This window comes from Carcharodon carcharias, chromosome 8 (assembly GCF_017639515.1).
Source record: "Carcharodon carcharias isolate sCarCar2 chromosome 8, sCarCar2.pri, whole genome shotgun sequence".
Taxonomy (NCBI): Eukaryota; Metazoa; Chordata; class Chondrichthyes; order Lamniformes; family Lamnidae; genus Carcharodon; species Carcharodon carcharias.
The window spans coordinates 10,043,104-10,066,658 of record NC_054474.1 but is presented as its reverse complement, the minus strand read 5'-3'; the positions used below and the strand labels follow the sequence as shown (position 1 = coordinate 10,066,658).

At 41.9% G+C, this 23,555-nt stretch overlaps 1 protein-coding gene across 1 annotated transcript in view; it reads left to right on the top strand.

The window, feature by feature from the left end:
- The window catches only part of LOC121281386 (cadherin-23-like), a 144,681-nt gene that overhangs the window by 108,285 nt on the left and 12,841 nt on the right, over positions 1-23,555 (top strand). The gene's annotated exons all lie outside the window — the stretch shown is intronic.

Genomic DNA, 23,555 nt, shown 5'->3' with positions numbered 1-23,555 from the left:
CTGAGTCCAAATGAGTACTTCAGTATGAAACCACAGTCTGACGGCGGGCAAACTGGCACCCCAGAGCTCGTGCTGGAGCGACACTTAGACCGAGAGCAGAAGCCGACTCATCGACTAACACTGACGGCGCTTGATGGAGGGAACCCGAAGAGATTCGGGACCACGCAGATTAAAGTTATTGTGGTTGATGTAAACGACAATGCTCCAGTTTGCGAACAAAACATCTATCAAATTACCACTGCGGAAAATACACCCAAAGATACTTTGATTGTGAAAGTGACTGCAGTGGATATGGACGAAGGCCTGAACGGTGAGGTAATCTATTCTTTCAGTGATCACACTCCTGATAAAGTGCGTGAGCTATTTAGCTTGGATGCGACAACTGGAGAAATCAGGGTAACTGGTATCCTGGATTTTGAAGAAACGGACAATTATCAGATCTCGGTGCAAGCTAAGGACAGGGGCCCATATCCAGTGGCAGTGTATTGTAAGATTTTGATTATGGTTACTGATATAAATGATAATTCTCCTGAAATAATAACAACCTTTACATCAAGCACGATCCCAGAAAACGCTTCTCCAGGCACCACAGTAGCTGTTCTAAGAATTACAGACCCAGATTCTGAAAACACAGCAGATGTTCATTGCAGGATCCCCAGAAATATCCCGTTTAAGCTTACCACTTCTTTTAATAACTACTATACATTAATGACCCATGGTGATATCGATCATGAAAAGGTGCCAGAGTACAACATTACTATTATATGTAGTGATACAGGCACCCCTCCCCTGTCGACCACGAAAACCATCCAAGTTCTAGTCTCAGATGTAAATGACAACGCGCCACGTTTCACGCAGCCTTTCATCACTATGCATGTATCAGAAAATAATGTTATTGGCTCTTCGATTGGTTCTGTGTCAGCCTTTGACCCAGATTCCAATCAAAATGCTGAACTGTCCTATTCTATTTTGGATAGCCTGATACATGGTTTACCTGCATCCACTTTCGTCTGGATTACCAGACCGAGTGGTGTGATCTATGCTCACCAATCTTTTGATTTTGAACAACTAACAAGTTTTGAAGTGCACGTGAATGTGAACGATGCTGGGTCCCCTCCACTCAGCAGTAATATAACGGTCAATGTAATCATCATGGACCAGAATGACAATGCCCCTGTGATTCTGTCACCTTTGCCAATCAAAGGGTCGGCTGCTGAGGAAACAATACCAAGGTCGGCCGAACCAGGTTACTTGGTTGCAAAAGTGACAGCTACTGATGCGGATTCTGGTCTGAACGCCCAACTTGTTTACCAACTCTATCATCCCACTGATGAAAGTCTCTTCACGGTGGCTTCAGAAACAGGAGAAATCTGGACTATTCGCCATTTTACACGTAAAGATTCAGTCCGGACAATAGTCGTAATTTTGGTGAGGGACAATGGAACCCCATCACTTTCATCTACAATCACTATCAATGTATCAGTGCAGGATGATACAACAGAAAATGCATCAAATATTGGAATGTCGGGGACGACTGGACTGTGGAAATCGGATTTGAAATTATACCTCATGATTTTATTTGGCACAACCTCATTTGTTTTACTTGTGGCTATTGTATTTCTTGGTACTAAGGTGCACAAATGGAGAAGTGATATGAATAGCTGTTTTTGCTGTTGGAATTCTTCATACCTTTCCCGGAGGAACTCGCACTATGGAATTCAAAAGGCGAGTGTAAATCTTCAGATACCACCCAATTATACGCAGGCTTATGAAAACGAGACACCTCCACAGCAATTTCACTGTGATCCAGCTATGAATGATTTCATGTTTCTAAAGGCACATGGTTCGGCAGCATCCATGATTGATCTCAAGGCTGGCACATGTGCCCCTTCAAAATATGGAAAGAAATCAATCTCTACGGGCAAGGACACAACTCACGAGGTGAGAGGCATCTTATATCTTTTGGGGATGTTACCTAGAAAATATTGAGGAGGTGTAAGAACATAAAGGAAGGAATAAAGCGTTATTATATAGAATAAAATTTCGGACTAGTTTTTTTTTCGAAAAACAACTGCTGAGAAAACGTATGAATGAAACCTCGAGTCTGCCACTAATATAGGAGACCCGTGCCAATCCATACATTGGTTGCTTTCAACGCCAAATAAACTACAATAGTTAAAGGTTGGCTATTACTTAAAGGCAGAATAGAATTTGTATAAGTACCAGACTCAATAAGTATATACTTTGATGAACTTCAACTAGCAGTGATCATTTGGTGACTTGAGTTAAGTCTGAGCAATCCAACTAAGTAGGAATTAAGAAATCCGCTAAATGCTCTGTTTGAATTTACAACGAATCTGTTATTTCTGCACGTTGTAGAAATTTATAGCTTTATTGGAGAAGCCATTTATATTAGCGTTAAACTAAAAGCGCCGTGATTTTTACGAGACAAGGAATCGTAGTACATATAAAATATGGGTTCAGAGTAAGCATTGTAAAAGTGGAAAATATTAGATGAGAGGGAAGCGAGTGGAGAAAATTGTCTTCATCAGGCAGGGGGGAGTTTAAGAGCAACAACTGTGAACAAGGGATCAAAAAGTTGAAATGGAGACCTGCTGTTGATTTAAAATCGTCATGATTGAAAGCTACATCTGCAACATATTGGGTGAAATTTGGGAATACTCTGTATTTATGTACTCACATAAACTATGGACTGCACAGAAATTTGGTGTTGCCAGAAAGATTCTGAACTGAATGAGGTAATATAAACAAGCTTTGCATGTTATTTACAAAAATCACGCTGCCAAATTGCCTGGTAGACGTCTATATTCATTAAGCATTAGAAGCTTCAACGTAAACAGTTAATGTACAAAGCAGCATGAGCGACGCACGTTAATAAATGAGTTTCATGAGATTTTCCACTGCTTACCGTGCTGTAGGTTGCAAATTAAATTAACTTGTTTTACGCACATCAGGATGTTAGCGCATTTGCCGATCATTCCTCTGTTCACCATTTAAACTGGCGCAGTGGAATTAAAGCAATAACAATTGGAATAAAATAGACTGGAAAATTATAGATTTAAAAACCAGCCCTTGGTTTTACCCAAAAACAATTTCTGGTGTATTTTACGGGGACTGTCTGGTTTCTACACGAAAGAATGGAATATTTTAGTTTTCAGTCTATGTTAGATGACCATTTCAGCACAATTACATGTCAAATTAATTAAACACGTGTGTTTATACGGTAAAAGTGTAAAAAACGGCATTGAATGGCTGCAGTGGCAATAAGACTGGATCTTTTGAAAGTCTTAAATGAACACATAATGTTGCACACAATTGCTGATTACTAGAATCTGAGTGTGACTGGATGTGTCAAGCCAGAATCTTGCAGCTCTAACACTCAAGAGCTGATTAGATGCAATTTTGGTTTAGCAGCATATGTGGGCTCCTTCAACCTTTCTCCTGAAAGTGTGGCTGCCTACAGTGGCATGCTATAGGCTACGTCAGGGACTGGGGAGATGATGCACAAGTTATTGGATGTGGCAATGGATATCCTGGTGGAGAAAGTCCAGAAGAGAATTCCTGTATCCATAGAGGTGAAGGAAATGAAGTAACCTTCACGCTCGCTGCCGCCACCAGTCCCCCTCCCCCCGCGACCCCCCTCCCCCCGCCACCCCACTCCCCCCCCCCCCACAACCCGTCCCCCTCTCCTCAGCAGTTCTTACTGCTCTATCTGACATCACATAATGCTCCCATTCTTTATACAGATCAAGGGAGACCGCCAGCATGATACCAATGATCTATTTCTGTCTTCCATAGATATGCAATAAAGTGAACTAGAATAACACATAATCTTTTTACGTGAGTTCACAAGAGAGCTTCAGGAATAAAAGTTGCTTGAATCTCTGCGAAGTGCCCCAGAAAGTAGTTTAATGTGTTCAAAATCTCCTTTTCACAAACCCAGCAGCAGTGACCATATGGACATGAAACGGAGAGCATAATTTTAAATGACTCTTGAAGTCGAAGTCAATGCCGTGTTTGCTCCAAGAGAGCTGCTCGCTGTTAGGAGAGTGCATGAGTTGAATTGTTACGTGCAATCTCTTATAATGTGATTGCAGTTGTTTTCCAACTATCAGCTACTGAACTATTCTCCCAGCGGCAGCTCTTACCCCTAGCTTCAGCTGTTTTACCAAGTTGCCAACTAGCATGAACGCAGGCTGAAAGGGAATTGCTTAAATCTTATCTTGGCATCTCCTTAGCTCTTTGGTGCTTAAAATTTTCAGTAAAAAAAAAAGGCTCCTATGAGATTTCCCAATTAAATATTTGTATTCTGTGAGCATGCTTCTAACAAGGGTTGCGGTTTTGTTCATTTTTTGCCGAAATGGTGGCCACCTTGTTACCTTCTAAATGCAGGAAACATGCCCTATACAGTGTAGATGATAATCCTGGTCATACCTAAGAGCAATCATAATGCATTGTAAAAAATCATTTTCTAACACACTTGTGCATAAGTATTTACAAAACTTAACTTATAATTTCAACAAACAGGCTAAAACAAGGCGGCATTGAAGGAACATGCATTCTGTCTCTACCATGTAAGACCTTTTTTCAAAAATTTCACAATTTCAAAACAGTTTGTTATTTTGTGTAAAAAGTTTATGGTAACCAATTAAGAAGACTCTTTCGAGATTATTGAGCCATGGAAAATAATTGCACGAATATAGAACTTATTCCTATGTAGTGCTTACTTACAAACTGAAACTAGATGGACGATCCGACGTTGGCCTCAGCACTGGAAATGACAATAGCACACCAAGTCCTGTCGACCCTGCAATGACCCCTTTGGAAGGTCTGGGGTCTTGTGCCAAAATTGGGAGAGGTGTCACATAGACATGTCAGGCAACAGTCTAACATAGTGATACTCATGGAATCATAAGGAAGCAAAAGTCCAATAAACCACTATCACCATCCCTGGCTATATCCTGTCTCACCGCCAGGACACAACCAGCAGAGGTGGCAGAAAAGTAGTGTACACCGTGGAAGAAGGTACCCTTGAAGTAATCAATAGTGACCCCGAGCCCCAGGAAGTCTTATGGTGCCAGGACAAACATGGCCAATTAACCCTCCTGCTGATTAAATCTGCCACTTCCCCTCTGCCCTCCCCCACTTCTGCTGGTGAACCAACACTCCTCCATGTTGAAGACCAATTGGAAAAAGTACTGAGCGTGGCAATGTTGAATAATCTCCTCTACATGACATACATCCACCTCCAACACCAGTGGTGGCTCTGTAGTCTCACTACTGACAGAGCTGGTCGTGTGCAAAAGAACATAACTGCTAGACTCGATCTGCAGCAGGTGGTAAGGGAATCAAGGGGAGAGAAAACCTTATTGACATCGCCCTGGCCATTCTACCTGTCACAAATGCATCTATGCATGACGGTATTGGTAGGAGTGACCACTGCACATTCCTTGCGGTGATAAAGTCCCATCTTAACATTGAGGATACCTTCCATCTTGTTGTGTGGCACAACCACCGTGCTAAATGGCATATATTTCAAACAGATCTAACAGCTTAATATTGGGCGTCTATGAGGCCCTTGGGGCCATGAACAGCAGCATAACTGTATTCAACCACAACCCATAACTTCATGGCCTGGAAGAGCCCCCACTCTACCATTGCGAACAAGCAGAGGGATTGATCCTCGTTCAATGAAAAAGACATGAAAGAAAAAGCAGCAGGCATACCTAAAAATGAGGCGTCAACCTGGTGAAATTACTACATAGGGCTACTTGCTAGCTGAACAGGGGAAGCAGCATGTGATGAACAGAGCTGAGCAATCCCACAAACCACGGATCAGATCTAAGCTCTGCAGTCCTGCCACATCCAGTCGTGAATTGTCGTGGATGATTAAACAACTAACTACAGGAGGAGGAGTATCTACAAATACACAAATTCGCATTGTTAGGGAGAGCTCAGCACCTCAATGCAAAAGACAAGGTTGAAGCACCTTCACTCAGAGATGCCTCCCCGATGATCTAGCTCAGCCTCCCCTTGAGGTCCCCAACATCAGAGATGCCAGTCTTCAGACAATTCAATTCACTTCACGCATTCTCAGAATCTGCGGAAGGCAGTGGATACTGCAAAGGTGTTTGGACCTGACAACATTATGGAAATTATACTGGACACTTGTGTTCCAGAACTAGAGGTGCCCCTAGCCAAGTTTTTCTAGTACAGGTGCAAGTCTGGCAATGTGGTAAATTACTCAATTATATGCTGCCCACAAAAAGCAGGAAAAATACAACTAGGTAATTTACCACCCATCTTCAATAAAATGATGGAAGGTGTCGTTGATAGTCCTAACATGCGACAAATATACAGCAATAACCTAATCACTGATGCTCAGTTTAGATTCAGTCAGGGTTACTCAGTCCATGACATTTTTGCAGCTTTGGTCCGAATGTGGACAAGAGATGCAAATCAAGAGGGGAAGGAAGAATGCTTGCGCTTAACATCAAGGCAGCATTTGACCAAGTGTGACATCAAGGAGCAGTTGAAAAATCGAAGTCAATGAGATTCAGGATGCAAACGCTCCATTGGTTGAATTAACACCTAACACAAAGGAATATGGTTGTGGTCACTGGAAGCCTGTAATCTCAGTACTGGGATAGTGCTGCAGCAGCTCCTCAGGGTAAAGTCCTAGGAACAAACATCTTCAGCTGCTTCACCAATGACCTTCCCTGCAGCATGATGTCAAAGTGAGGATGCTTACTGGTGATTGCACAATGCTCAGTAGCACTCACAACTCCTCAGATACTGAAGCAGTCTATGCCAATATGTATCAAGAGTTAGATAGCATTCAGGCTTGAGCAACTAAGTTGCAAGTAGCATGTGGGCCACAGAAATACCAATAAATGAGCATGATATAGAACATCTAATCATCTCTCCTAGACATTCAATGGTATTAACATTGCTGAAACCCCCACTATCAACATCCTGCAATGCACCATTGACCAGAAATTCAACTGGACCAGCCATTTTAAAACTGTGGCTAAAAAAGCAGGTCAGGGCCTGGGAATTCTGTGGCGTGTAACCCACCTACTGATCCCTCCGAGTTTCTCCACTAACAATAAGGCACAAGTCAGGAGGTTAATGAAATAATCTCCACCTGCGAGGATGAGTGCAGCTGCAACAACATTCTAAAAGCTCTCCAGAAGCCAGGAGAAAGCAACCCATTCGATCAGCACCCCATACACCAGTGTAAACATTCACTCCCTCCAGCATGGACACACATGACAGCAATATTTACGCACATGGCAGCAAGGTGCATCACAGCAACTCAACAAACTTCCTTTGATAATATCTACCAAACCGGCCACCTGTACCAACTGGAAGGACAGGCTCAGCAGACGCATGGAAATGCCACTATTCACATGTTCCCATCCAAGCCTTGTCACTATGTCGCAGTTCCTTCACCCTGATAATCCCTTCTTAACAGCACTGTGTGTGTATCTACACCAGATGGATTGCAGCGATACAAGATGGCGGCTCAGTCCATTTTTCCCATGAACAAAATCGACCATGTTAATTAAATGTTGTGCCACGTGAGGGTAGGAGGCCTTCCAGGTGTATTAGAATGTGTGGATCAATATTTCAGCAGTAGATAGGCTGAGGTAGGCCTTGGGAAAGGTAATGTTTCCAAGATGGTAAGAGGTAGCTTTTGTGCTTGAGAGCTTTTGTGTAAATCGAGGAAATTCTTAAATGGGAAATCATGCTTTTCATTAGCTGTGTACAATGATTGAAATCGATCAATTCCAGTGGGTTTCACACAGGACATTTACAGTAATCAGTATGAAGCTATTCTACAAGTACTGACAAGAAACTGATCCAAAATTTGAAATGATAAAGACCACCTGCCCAACCGACCTACCTGAGTCATGGAGGATTGATGTACAGTTGGGAAGGTGTTGCTCTGGGAGACCTCTTCAGTGAATCCAGACCCAAGAAATCTCATGGCCTCAGGTCAAACATAGGCAACGAAACCTGTTGCTTAATACCATTTATCACCTTCCCCCCACCCACTACCCCCATTGTTCCCACTGCTCCTCCCACAACCTCTGCTGATTAATCAGAACTCTTCAATTTTGAACACAAATTGCAATAAGCATTGAGGGAGGCAAGTGCACAGAATGTACTCTAGGTTGAGGACTTCAATCTCCATCACCAAGAGTGGTCCTATAGTGCCTTTACTAACCGAGTAGTCTGGCTCCTAAAGGACTTTGTTGCTAAATGTGTGGCCGATGGTGAGGGAACCACAGAGGGGAAAATGCCTACTTGACTTCGCCCTCACCAATTCACCTATTGTAGATGCAACTATCCATGCCAGTATTGGTAGGAGCGATCAATGCACAATCCTCGTGGAGACAAGCCCCGTCTTCACATTGAGCATCTCCTCCATTGTGAAGTTTGTCACCATAACTGAGCAAAATGCGATAGATTATGAAGCAATTCAAAACTGAGCACCCACGACTTTCCCTGAATAGTGCCCAATTCTTCAGTTAATGAGCTCCATCAGGAGACCAAAAGTGGGGAATTTCGATGATGATTGCACAATATGCAATAACATTCAAAAATCCTCAGATACTGGCGTAGTCTGTGGCAATATTCAGCAAGAGCTGGACAACATTCAGCTCACAAGTAATATTTATGCCACTCAAATGGCGAGCAATGTGCATCATGTAATTTACCAATGACCAGACACTGACTTTTTTTTGCCCTTGTTCAGACGGTATTTAAGAGTCAACCGCATTGTGGGGTCTGGAGTCACACGTAGGCCAGGTAGGAACAGAAGGGCATTAGTGAACCAGATGGGTTTTTATGACAATCGATAATGGTTTCATGTTAATTCCAGGTTTGGGTGTTGAAATCAAATTCCACTACCTGCTGTAGTGAGATTTTGAACCCAGGTCCCCAGAGCTTTACATGGTTTTCTGGATTACCAGTCTATTGACAACACCACTGCGCCCTGGGCCAACCATGTAAATATAAGAGTAGCTACAAGAGTGGCTACAAGAGTAGGTCGGAAGTTGGGATTTCTGCGGTGAAGAACTCACCTGCTGACTCTCCAAAGTCTGCCTAGCATCCATAAGGCACAATTCCGGAGCGTGATGCCATACTCTCCAATTGCCTGGATGAGGGCAGCTCCAACAATGATCAAGAATCTCGACACAATCTAGGACAGAGTAGCCGTCTTGATCGGTACTCCATTCACCAATGTAAAATTTCACTTCCGCCAGCATGGACGTACGGTAGCTGCAGTATGTATTACACACAAGATGCACTGCAGCAACTCACCAAAAACCCTGTCGATAGCACATTACAAATCCGCGATCTCTACCGCCTGGAAGGAAAAGGGAAGAAGGCGCAAGGCGACACAGCCACACACATGGTCCCATCGAAACCATACACTGCACTGACTTGGAATTGCAGACAGAGAAAAGCTTTGTGAAAAAAGAGTTTACTTGTTGGAGGCTGTAATTCAAGATCCGCTAAAGGCAATTTGTGTTGTTGAGATGCTCGACATAAATTACAATGCGTCTCTATCAAAAAACTGAATTTCAACACGAAATCTCAGGATAGGAGTCGCCTGGAGCGCGCTTTCCACTATAGAACTCCTATGCTCCGGATGCTAGAACCAACAGTGTGCGAGTCTAAAAACTAAGCCAAAGCGAGCATTTCACATTGGAATAGCAAACAGACAGCGAACAAACTGACATATCAGAACTCATGATTAAACCTCTAGACATGAACAACAAGCCATTGACCACTTAACACTGACAGTGTTTCAAGGAGGGAAGGCCGAGAAATTCGACACAACCCAGATTACATTTGCTCTGCTTGATGTGAACTACAATGTCCCGGTTTGCGAAGAGAACCATTACCAAATCATCACTACCGAAAATATACTCAAAGATATCGTGTTGCGAAAGTAAATGCTGTGGATATGGATGAGGCTTGAACGTTGAGCTGATATATTCTTTCAGCAATCGCACTGGGGATAAAATGAGTGATATATTTAGCTTGGATATAACAAATGGAGAAATCAGTCGGATCCGCATCGTGGAGTTCCAAGCAGACGACAATTATCAGATTTCGGTACAAGCTAAGGACAGATGTTTGCATACAATGTCAGTATAATGTAGAGTGCAGGTTAGTGGTGTCGATGTTAACAGCCCTAAAATAATGATAACGTCAGTATCGAGTTGGATTCTAGAGGACGCTTTTTCAGGAACAACAGTAGCTCTCTTAGGAGTTATAGAGATTCCAGAGAACTGGGGAATATTCATTTCCACATCACCATAAATATCTGTTTTAAACTTGATACTTCTTTTTAACAATTATTACAGAGCTCACTATTCGCGAATTTGATCGTGAAAAGCTGTCCGAATACAGCGTTACGATCACGTGCACGAAGCAAGCTGTCCTCCCCTCAAAACCAACAAAAAATTCCGAGTTCAAGTTTCAGATATAAATGACAAGCGCTCCGCTTTATTCAATTTTCGTTCACCATCTGTCTGACAGAAATTAACGCCATTGCTGTTTCAATCGGGGCTAAATCTGCAATTGATGCAGATTTTAGTCAAAATACCATTATTTCTTATTCTATGATGGGTACATTTCTTTTTTGACTTGCCCCCGTCCACGTTCGTCTCAATTGATTAAAACAACAGCATCATGTTTGCGCCGCCCTCTTTCGATTCCGAACAGCTCAGTTGTTTTCAACTTTCCGGGTAAGCAAAGGGTGAAGGACCTCCTCCGCTTAGCAACAACTTAACTGTAAATGTGATCATCGTCGATGAGAGTGATAATGTATTCCGATCGTCCATGACAAACAAAAATTCAGTAACAGAGGAGACCATGCCCAGTTCTGCCGATTCGCATTGCTTGGTTGCTAAGGTGAGAGCCACGGACGCCGATACTGTACAAAAAGCCCGTCTTTCTTATGAACTTCTTCAGCCCACTGATGGAAGTCTGCTTACTGTGGCTCCTGAGACTGGAGAAATCAGGACAATTCGCCGCTTTGGGGTCAAGGATTCACTCAAACTGAATGTCATCTTGATGGTCAATGATGATGGGAAACCATCGCTTTCATCTTCAATCATTAATTTACAAATGCCGAATCATGATGCAGAAACTGCTTCGAATGACGACAAGACGTCGGGGAATACGGAACCATCGACACCTGATTTAAGGTTTTATTCAACAGGAACTTTTGGAATAATCTCGTTTGCATTTTTTATACCTTTTAAAGTCCTTACTTTTACTCCCCATAAAAATAGAGTTGAGATTAGGGGTTACAGCTGCTCCGACAACACGCTATATGGAACTGAAAAGTCTACTGTGAATATTCAACAGCCATCTAATTATATGGATGTGTACGAAACCGAAACGCTGCCTGAACGATGTCGGGTGTGAAATGTATACAAAGTTCAGCTCCAGCCGTAACTGATTTTATGCTTTTAAATTTAAGTAAACCTGCTGCACCTCAAATAATATCAAAACTGACCCATGTGCCGTGGAGGAGGATGGGACGGAATCACACGGTACAAATAAAGGGATAATTGAATCTCATCAGGTGAGATATATGTTTACATTTTCAAATTCTATTACTTGCAATTCATTTGTCAACTCTATTTATAGTAGCAGCTATAATTGATTGAATCGCGCAACATGTAAACTCCAAGTAAAGCGAACGGGAAATCAAAGTGCCGATTGCCTAATCTGAATCAGTGGTTAACTGATGAACAAAATCATACACATTATTTCAACGGTGCACTGATTGCACTGATTTTGCACCATCTGTAATGGAATTTTTGGTATCAAGGAGAAGATACCAGGAGAATGCGGAAAATTTTGGGGGAAAGATTAATAATTTAAAATGCATTAGAGGTTAATAAGTGTATGGCAAAGAATTCGGGTTTGTATTTCCAAATAAATACATGTGTTCAACAATTCTGATGAGGTATTGTACAAGAAATTGAACCTTTTCTCGCCTTCAGTAGCTGATAAAAGTTCAGTTAATTTCTAAAACATATGCAATCACACTCTGCTGTTTTCCTGTCAGAGATCCAGTGGGTTGGAGAATTAAGAACAGGAGTAGGCCATTCGACACCTTGATCCCGCCCCACCATTCGATAAAAGCATGGATGATCTGATTGTGCACTCAATTCTACAACCCCGCCCAAACCCCTCCCACCCCCGCCCTCCACCACTTCCAACACATAACGCTTGCCTCCACCGCTCTCCAGAGTAGAGAATTCCACAAAATAATGAATCTCATAGGGGGGGAAATTCTCCTTACCTCAGTCTTAACTGGGAGGCTCCTGAACTTATAATCTCTGTCCCTTGATTAAAGATCACCCCCCTCCCAACCCCCCGCGCAAGGGGAAACATCCTGTCAGCTTCCACCCTGCCCAGTCCCCTCCAGATTTTATATGTTTCAGTAATGTAAGCTCCCATTCTTCTAAACTCCAAAGGGTAGAGGCTCAGCCTGTCCAACCTTCACTCATAAGGTAACCCTTTCACCACAGGAAATGGCCGAGTGAACCTTCTCTGAACTGCTTCGATTGCAATTACATGTTTTCTTAAGCGAGGAGACCAAACTTTAACGCAGTATTCCAGATGTGACCTCAGCAACATCCTAGTATGACTTCCCTACTTTTACAATCGATTCCTCTTGCAACAAGTGATAGCTATCCATTGGCCTTCCTAATCGCTTGCTGCACCTGCATACGACCTTTTTCTGATTCATGTTCTGGGGTACTCAGGTCCCTTTATATCGTAGAATTTTGCAGTTTTTCTCCTTTCAAGTAACGCACTCCTTTTCTATTTTTCCCACCAAAATGGGCAATTTCACATTTTCGCAAATGATAGTCCATCTGCCCCAAACTGGAACCATTTCTGATGAGTGGTATTGAAGTAGAGATGCAATTGTATTCAAATAGTTGTTCTGATTTAACACAACAACCATCCTTAAAGATTTCCTCTCCAATTTCACGTAAAGTTATAGCTTATCAGCCGCTATGGATTTTTGAACAGAATGAACATATTCAGTTAAGTATAGACCCTGCTAAAATACTCCATTTCCTGACTCTGCTCTTGATGAAATATTCTGTTACATTTCTAAGCCGCAGCAGTTGTTGCCCCTTTAAAAAATATTTATTGACCAGTAAGTAGCCTTCCATAGGCATAGTTGAGGAAAGCATGTTCCTCCACCTTATACATGGAGCAGATGCCTGATGTGAAATGAATTTGAAAAATAAATCTGGTTATATAACTATTCTAAGAAATGTCCAACACTTCGAATTAATTCTGATTGATGCATAAGTAGTTAGGATGAAATCGCTTAACAATGTCTATCACAGTGCAGGCTACAATAATCGTTTACCGGACGATATAGGCAGCATTTCTTGTCCTTCCCGAGTTGTCCCTTGAAAGTGGTGGTGCGTCTTTGTGAAGCTTTGAAGTGTTTCTGTGGTCCAAATGCGACCTAGAAAAATAAGTAAATGTGTTTCTTTTTGTTTCTGATGGCTTTCTCTTTGAGAGACTTGATTTAAATCTGGCAAGGCAGCTGGTCAGGGCTGAGTTCTATATTACATGAATAACCACACTGATATTAAAGCTATTAGCGTTAGTAGGTGGTAAATAGATATTTAAAGCAAGCGTAAAAAATAATCCACCAGAGTAATGAAAGTAGACCTTTCATTCATTAGACTAACTTGTGTTGACATGCTCAAGCAATGGTAAAGAATATTAGTCAAATGAATGGTTCACAGACCCTTGGAATTTAATGCTAATTATCTTACACATCATTAAGAGCACCATATGAATAATATAATAAATATTACAAAGAAATGTCAATTGAAGTTGTACAACATTAAATGCTCAAAGCAATTCTACTAATGTGCTGTAGGGGCACTATTGCTTTAAGATTATGTGGTGCTATTATTGGCCGGGTCTCTTTGTGTCGCTGTCTACCAATGAGGTGAGGAAATGTGGCTGAGGATCCAGCACCACTCCCCCTGCAACAAACACTGCGCAGTATCGAAGAAAGGAGGAACATACATCTCCCAAGGCGCATAATTCGCATCTAAGAAAGTCTCCGGTAAGACCGAGCGGAATTTGTACAAATAATCTTTGCGATTTTGATAAGGAATACTGGGGGCCTGACGAAAACAATTTTACATCTGGAAAACCAAGGTAATGAAGGATTACGTTGTTGTCGTTACAAAAAGGAGAGGAAAATTCAACTGAGAATCAGCCTGTTAGATTTCCAGCACTTTGATTCAGAATGGCCTTCTTGTTAAATACACGAAAGACGCTATGGTCCATTCTTTTCGCGATTCTCCTGTATGTTTCCGATTCGGTATGCGGGAACATTCGCTATTCAATTCCTGAAGAATTAGAGCTTGGTGCCTTTGTTGGAAATATTGCCAAAGACCTCGGATTAGATGTTAAACAGCTATTCGAGCGCAGGTTTCGGATCGCATCTGAAAACAAGAAACAATATTTTACCATGAATTTAAAAACTGGAGTTTTGCTCATTAAAGAAAAGATAGACAGAGAGCAGCTTTGCGAACAAGGCCTCAGTTGTGTATTAATGTTAGAGGCTGCGATCGAGAATCCGCTTGAGATATATCGCATTGAAGTTGACATTCTCGACATAAACGATAATGCGCCCGTTTTCCAGAGAAGCGAGGTTAACTTAGAAATATCAGAATCGACTCCGCTTGGAACAACCGTTCCACTCCAGAGCGCGCCTGATCCCGACGCTGGAACCAACAGTGTTCGCTCCTATCAACTGAGTCCAAATAAGTACTTCAGTTTGAAATCTCAGTCAGACGGCGGGCAAGCTGGCATCCCAGAACTCGTGCTGGAGCGACAATTAGACCGAGAGCAAGAGCCGATCCATCGACTGACACTGACGGCGTTTGATGGAGGGAACCCGAAGAGATTCGGAACAACGCAAATTAAAATTACTGTGGTTGATGTGAACGACAATGCACCGGTTTGCGAACAAAACATCTATCAAGTTACCACTGCGGAAAATACACCCAAAGATACTTTGATTGTGAAAGTGACTGCAGTGGATATGGACGAAGGGCTGAATGGTGAGGTAGTCTATTCTTTCAGTGATCACACTCCTGATAAAGTGCGTGAGCTACTTAGCTTGGATGCGACAACTGGAGAAATCAGGATAACTGGTTTCCTGGATTTTGAAGAAACGGACAATTATCAGATTTCAGTACAAGTTAAGGACAGAGGCCCATATCCAACGCCTGTATACTGTAAGATTTTGATTATGGTTACAGATATAAATGATAATTCTCCGGAAATAATAACAACCTCTACATCAAGCACGATCCCAGAAAACGCTTCTCCAGGCACTGCAGTAGCTGTTCTAAGAATTACAGACCCAGATTCTGAAAACACAGCAGGTGCTCATTGCAGGATTCCCAGAAATATCCCGTTTAAGCTTACCACTTCTTTTAATAACTACTATACATTAATCACCCATGGTGATATCGATCGTGAAAAAGTACCAGAGTACAACATTACTATTATATGTACAGATGCAGGTACCCCTCCCCTTTCGACCGCGAAAACCATCCGAATTCTAGTCTCGGATGTAAATGACAACGCGCCAAGCTTTACGCAGCCTTTCATCACTATGCATATATCAGAAAATAATGTTATTGGCGCCTCAATTGGTTCTGTGTCAGCCTATGATCCAGATTCCAATCAAAATGCTGAACTGTCCTATTCTATTTTGGATAGCCTGATACACGGTTTGCCTGCATCCACTTTCGTCTCAATAAACGCAGTCAATGGCGTCATGTATACTCACCAATCTTTTGATTTTGAACAACTAACAAGTTTTGAAGTGCACGTGGGAGTGAATGATGCTGGTTCTCCTCCATTAAGTAGTAATATAACTGTCAATGTAATCATCATGGACCAGAATGACAATGCCCCTGTGATTCTGTCACCTTTGCCAATCAAAGGCTCCGCAGCTGAGGAAACAATACCGACATCGGCCGAACCAGGTTACTTGTTTGCAAAAGTGACAGCTACTGATGCGGATTCTGGTCTGAACGCTCAACTTGTGTATCAACTCTATCCGCCCACTGACGACAGCCTCTTCACTGTAGCTCCAGAAACGGGAGAAATATGGACTATTCGCCACTTTGCACGCAAGGATTTAGCCCGGACAAAAGTCGTAATTTTGGTGAGGGACAGTGGAACCCCATCACTTTCAACTACAATCGCTATCAATATTTCGGTGCAGGATGATACAACAGAAAATATATCGAATATTGGAATGTTGGGGCCCACTGGACCGTGGAAATCGGATTTGAAATTATACCTCACGATTTTATTTGGCACAACCTCATTTGTTTTACTTGTGGCTATTGTAATTCTCGGCACCAAGGTATACAAATTGAGAGGTGATATCACTGGATGTTTTTGCTGTTGGAATCCGTCATACTTTTCCCAGAGGAACTCGCACCATGGAATTCAAAAGGCGAGTGTAAATCTTCAGATACCACCCAATTATACGCAGGCATATGAAAATGAGACACTTCAACAACACCTACACTATTATCCAGCCATGAATGATTTAATGTTTCTAAAGATGCATTCTTCGGCTGCATCCACGATTGACCTCAAGGCTGGCATATCTGTCGCTTCAAAATATGGAAAGACATCAATCTCTACGAGCAGGGACACAACTCACGAGGTGAGAGGCGCCTTACTAAATATGTTTCGGACATGTTAACTAGAAAATATTGAGGAGGTGTAAAAACTCAATGGAGGTAACAAAGCCTTATTAACCAAAGTTTCAGGCTAGTTTAAAAAAAAACTAGTACGGGCGTTGATGCTGAGAGAAATTATGTATCAAACCTCGAATCTGCCAGTAGTGTAGGAGACCTATGCCAAGCCATAAATTGGTTGCTATCAACACCAAAGGAACCATAATATCTGAAGTGTGTGCTCTTACAGTTTTATTGGAGAAGCCATTTACATTATTATTAAACAAATATCGCCGTGATTTTAACAAGAGAAAGAATCATAGTACATATAAAATATGGGTTCAGAATAAACATTTTAAAGGTGGAAAATTTAAGCTGAGAGGGAAGGGTGTGGAGAAAATTGTTTCCATCAGCTAGGGGGGAATTTAAGAGCAATAAGCATGAAGAAGGGACCACAAACTTGAAACGAAGGCCTGCTGATGACTTATGATCGTCAGGAATGAAAGCTATATTTGCTAAATATTGGGTAAAATTTAGGGAATGCCACGTACTCACATAAATTATGGGCTACACAATAACGTGGCGTTGCCAGAAAGATTGTGAACTGTTTGAGGAGATATAAAGAAACAAAATACGAGGGAAAGTTGGTGCATTAATTAAAAACAATTCCAGGCATAAACGACAAGTTTTACATGTTATTAACAAAAATTATGCTGCCAGTCTGACTGGAGGAAGCCTATATTCAGTAGGTATTAGAATCTTCAGCATCAACAGTTAATGTGCAAGGCAGCATGAGCGACGTACGGTAACAAACGAGTTTTATGCGATTTTCCACTGCTTACCGTGCTGTAGTTTGCACACTGCGGAAGACGTTGCCCTTGAAGTTATCAACAGTGAGTCCGGACCAATATACTGAAATGTCGGCGGCAATTATGGGTTCGTGTCTCTGTGGCTTTATTGGAAACCGCACGCTTCTGGCTTAGAGGTGAACAGTTCGGTTGATGCCGAGTTAAGGATTAAGCATTATCCAAAATCATCTCTGAATATGACACAAACTGGTTCTGAGAAACATATTGCAGCGATGTAAACTGTAGCAGTTGTAAACATACAACACGTTTGTGTAATAAACTTCAGTTGCAGAACGGAGTAGCTTTTAATGTACTCAGGAAGTCAACACAGGAATTATAATTATATAATAATAAGTTCTTACGGGATCAAGAGCCAATTATTTGTAACTAATAATTCGTTCACATTCGGATCTATTTATAAGGAGTCTATCCACCTCCTCTTGACATTCAAAGGCATCATCGCGGCAGCCGTGTCTACTGTGTGCTTAATGCAGGACAGCATCTTGCCAAGGCATCTTAGTGTGTATCATACAAATCAACGGCCTCAACCAACTAGAAGGACATGCTCAATAGGTTCTTTTATAAGTCACATATTATTACAAATATATATTACTGTTATAGTTTTGTGACTTGGTCAAAATCCTGCATTTCCTATTCAACTGCACGTCGACGTACGTTCACTGCACAGACTGAAGCAGATCAAGATACACACTCAAGGACAAATAGAAATCGGCAAAAGCTAGCAATCCAATTAGTCATGGATGAACAAGTAGTTGGGACTGGCATATACTTGTATAACTAGATATTTACCTTTAGTGATTAAAGGTATTCATTAAAGTCAACAAAGTCAAACGAGCAGCTAAACAACCAGAGTGGAAAGATTAGGAGGTTTGACCAAAATATTAATCAGAGGAGAGTCTGACCAGAGTTTATGGGACAAAGAGGTCTAGCTGGATAAGTTGGGGAAGGAATTCCCGTGAGTCAGCTCTGGCTGACTGAAAGTACAGTCGCCAGTAGGGGATGAAATAAGGTTAGGACAATCAAGAACTGGGATTAGAATAACTGAAATTCTAGGAAGATTTCCTAGGCCCACAGGGGTTTAGAGAGAAGGATGAATGTAGTGTTTGAGGGAGTTAAACCAGAAGATGACAACATTCAATTAGGCAACAGCCATGCATTGTAGTTCACCCTATACAGGGGTCATGGAGATCAGGATTAGCGGCAGATAAAATATCAGAAGAGATTTCAAAGGGCAGATTCTCATGACGGGTGGACCTTGGGACGTTAGCCAGAATGCTAAATTGCAGTAGTCAACTTCAGTGGTGTAAAGGTAATAGAATTATAGAACCATTGATTACTAAAACTCAAGCAATCGCAGAATGGTTATAGCATAGAAAAAGACCATTCTGTTCCTCGCATCCAAGCTGGCTCTCCGAAGGAGCAATTTATCTAGTGCCAGTCCCTGGGCTTCTCTCCATAGCCCTGCACATTCTCATCCTTTTCAAATAATAAAAATCTCTCTTTAATGCCTCGACTTAACCTCCACCATACACTTGGGCAGCTCATTCTAGATCCCAACCACTGGCTGCATGAAACATCTCTTCCACATGTCACCATCGCTTCTATTGTCAACTACCTTCATTCTGTGCTCTCTTGTTCTCGATTTTTCCGCCACCAGAAATATATTTTTTCCTTTTTTTTTATTAATTCACGGTATGTGAGCCTTGCAGGCTAGGCCAGAATTTATTGCCTTCTCTAGTTGCCATTGAAAAGGTCATAGTGAGCTGCCTTCAGCCGCTGTAGCCCATGTGGTGTAGGAAGGGAGTTGCAGGATTTTGACCCAGCGACAGTGAAGGAACAGTGATGTATTTCCAAGTCAAGATGCTGAGTGACTTGGAGGGGAATTTCTAGGTATCGGTGTTCCCATCTATCTGCTCCCCTTGTCCTTCTAGATGGTAGTGGCCATGGGTTTGGGTGGCACTGTCAAAGCAGCCTTGGTGAATTCCTGTAGTGCATCTTGTAGATGGTACACACTGCTGCAATTGTGCGTCGGTGGTGGAGGAAGTGAATGCTTGTGATTGTGGTGCCAAAAAAGTGGACTGATTTGTCCCGGATGGTATCAATCTTCTTGAATGTTGTGGGAGCTGCACTCATCCAGGCAGGTGGGAAGTATTCCATCACATTCCTGACTTGTGCCTTGTAGATGGTGGACAGGCTTTGGGGAATCAAGAAGTGAGTTACTCGTCGCAGGATTCCTAGCCTCTGACCTGCTCTTGTGGCCACAGTGTCTATATGGCTGTTCCAGTTAGGAATCTGCTCAATGGTAATCCCAGGACATTGGTGGTGGAGCATTGCGCTTTGGTAATGTCGTTGTATGTCAAGTAGAGATGGATATATTCCTTCTTTTTGGAGATAGTCATTGTCTGGACTTGTGTGGCGCAAATGTTGCTTACCATTTATCAGCTCAAGTCTTAATGCTGTCCAGGTCTTGCTTCATATGGAAATGCATTGTTTCAGTACCTGTGGAGTTGAGAATGCTATTGAACACTGTCAAACATCAATGAGCAGCCCAACCTCCGGCAATACAATAGCGGGAAGGTCACGTTGAAGTGGCGGAAGATGGCTGGGCCTCGGGCACTACCTTGAGTAACTCTTGTAACAATATCCTTTGTCTGAGATGACTGACATACAGTAACTGCATCCATCGTCCTTTGTGCTAAGGATGATTCCAGCCAGTGAAGAGATTTTATGCTGGTTTTCATTGACTTCAATTTTTCTGGGGCTGACTGTTGCCACATTACCAAAGGCACCTTAATGTCAATGGCAACCATTCTTAGCTCACCTACTGAACTTAGTTATTGGCTCTATGTTTGAACGAAGGCCACAGTGATCATAGGAGCCAAGTCACACTGTCGGAACACAAGCTTAGTACCAGTGTGCTTATTATTGCTGTGTTCATGCTGCTTGATAGCAATCTCCATTAAACCTTCCAACAACTTGCTCATGGGTGAAAGTATACTGATGGGGCTGGATTGAATTCCAACCAATGCCATTGGTTCCAACATGCAGTACAACTTCTGAACCTTCTCGTTTTCCTGCAAAATGTTATTTACTTTGTCCATGATATCTCTTATCTATCAGGACGGAGCAGCATAATGTATGTTGACGATAGGCAAAATTCCTGTCTGTCATATGAGGAATGATTAAATAGTCTGGGCCTTTTTTTTCGGGAGTTTAGAAGAATGAAAGATGATCTCATTCAAACATACAAAAATCTTACAGGCCTCTAGATGCAGGAAAGGTATTTTCCCTGGTTGGGGTATCTCGAACCAGAAGACACATTCGCAGAATACGTGGCAGGCCATTTAGGACTGAGGTGAGGAGGAATTTCTTCACTCAGAGATGGTAAAACCTTGGAATTCTTTTCCCCAGTAAGCCGTGGAGCCTCAGTCAATGATAATATTCCAGATGGGTTTCTAATTATTAAAAACATCAAGGGGCTCGGAGATAGTGCAGGAAAATCCTGTTAAAGTAGAAGATCAGCCATGATCCCATTGAATGATGGAGCGGGCTCGAAGTGCTGAATGACCTACTGCTACCCCTTTTTCCTATGTTCCTGAGTCCCCCTGGCTAATGAATTACCAATCACCAGTACATTCCTGCACTTTGCTTTGCCCTCCTGGCCAGTTCTTTTCCCCACAGTGCCAGTTTCAGTCCTGAATTCCTTTCAGCATCGTTACACTTACCAGGATTCAATGCTGGACATTGCTTTGAGAATCTCGCTGTCCCAAAGGATTTTGCGCTGTCTAACTCTTATTACTTTTCCAGGTGGCCACTCGCTTCCTATTCTGAAATAAGCTGTATCATGCTTTCAAGGATACATGTTCTAGGTGAAAGTGAGTGCTGTGGAGTTGAGAATTGGAAGTAGATGTTCTTTGTGATAAGAAGCACATAGACTCAGATCATAATATCCGGGTTGACGTTTCAAGTCCTCATGACCCTTCAACAGTTCTGTTGAAGTGTCATGAGGACTCGAAATGACAACTCTTTTCTTCTCCGCCGATGTGGCCAGACCGCTGAGTTTGTCCAGGTAATTCTGTTTTTGTTTTTGTTTTTGGTTTTGGTTTTTTTTTGTTTTTGTTTTGGATTTCCAGCATCCGCAGTTTTTTGTTTTTATCGTAATATCAGGGTTAACTTGGTAATGAGGATACAAGCAATGTGCCTCTTCCTGGGGAAGTGACTAGAATGATCGATGAAGTTAGTATATGTAACAATGAGTTCAATAAGGTTTTGTGGGAATAATGGTAATTAACCCAAGACTGAATTTTGGCCATGCAGCCTGACTGCCCAGAAGCTGTCAACGGATTGAAGCAAATAGTAAGTGGGTGGGTATGAATTTCATTGGTGTGCATGGAAGCATTGGAGCATTTCCTGTTGTTATTTATGATTTCCAGCACCTGCAGTATTTTGCTTTTCCATAAGCGGAAATTCGTTACTGGATCTAGTAATGGGGAAGTTACAAGAGCAGATATGAGAAGGAAAGGTGGGGGAACAACTAAGCAGTAGTGGCCATAACATAAGATGCTTTACAATGATGATGTGGAAAAACATACTTATGAGGAAAAAGTCGTTAATAGATGGGAGAAAAGCTAATTTTGAGGGGCTGAGCATTACACTTGGAAAAATAATATAGCCACTTGTTAATACAGAACTTGAATAATCTGTAAAGAGAGACATGTTGCCGAAGCATTTCACCTTGCACTTAGGACAAACACAAGAAAGCTAAATTTCAAACGATCACAACAATTTATACTACTTGGGGAAAGGGTGCTAATTGGTTGGCAAGTCGACTCTAATTGGGCATTGGGTATTGCCATGGAGAAAGCAACGAGGAAATATAACCTTTCAGAATTCCAAAAATGCGCAAGGCTTGAACCTATTAATTTGGTTTGCAGAGTACTGGCCCCTGCGACATATACTCATGTGCAGAGTCATGTCCACTGAAAAAAAAAGAGGTTTGCATCGAATAAACTAATCAAACTTAAGGAGTTAGAAGCCCCTGGTCAGGCTAGGTTCCATCCGTGTATTTTTAAGGAATCTTGGAAACAAATATCAGAGACATTACTGCACATATTTAATAATTCATTTGTAAAAGGCATAGCGCAAGAAGACGATAGGTAGCTGCTGTAATGCTTATGTATAAGAAGGGGAACAAAATATCCATTGTAGGAAAAGTATTAGCATCCTTACAAAAGGGGAGAATAGATAAAACATTTAAAAATGAATAAATTGTTTGCACTGATTTCAAAAAGGGAAAATCTTGCTTGACCAAACTTGATTTTCTGAGGATTTAACAGAGAGTTTAGACAAAGGTAATGCAATAAATTTAATTAATTTGGATTTTCAAAAGGCCATTGAAAAGGTGCCCCATAATGGACCAACGATTAATTCCAAAGATGTGGAGTCAGGAAGCAAGCAGCAGAATAGATTGCTAGCAGGCCTCAAGACAGAAAGTAGAGCGTGTGAGTAAAGGTTAGTTATTGGGAGTGGGAGAATTTGGAAAGTGGTGTTCCACGAGGATCAGTGGTGGGACCACTGCTATTCACAACTTGCCTAAAGATTTGGACTTTGGAATCAAAAACACAATTCATAAATTTGCTCATTGGGAGGATAGTCAATAGCAAGGGCTCCAATAAATTATGAGGATATGAATAAACTTGCAGAATAAGCAAATGATTAACAAATGAGGTTCAACAGAAGTAAATGTGGGGTCATACATTTTGGTAGGAATGTCACATATTAATTGAAAGGTGTAAGTCTAGGTGGGGTAGAGGCTCAAATGAATCATTAAAATTGCGCCCCAGATTGGCAAGGCCATGAAACAAAGCAAACC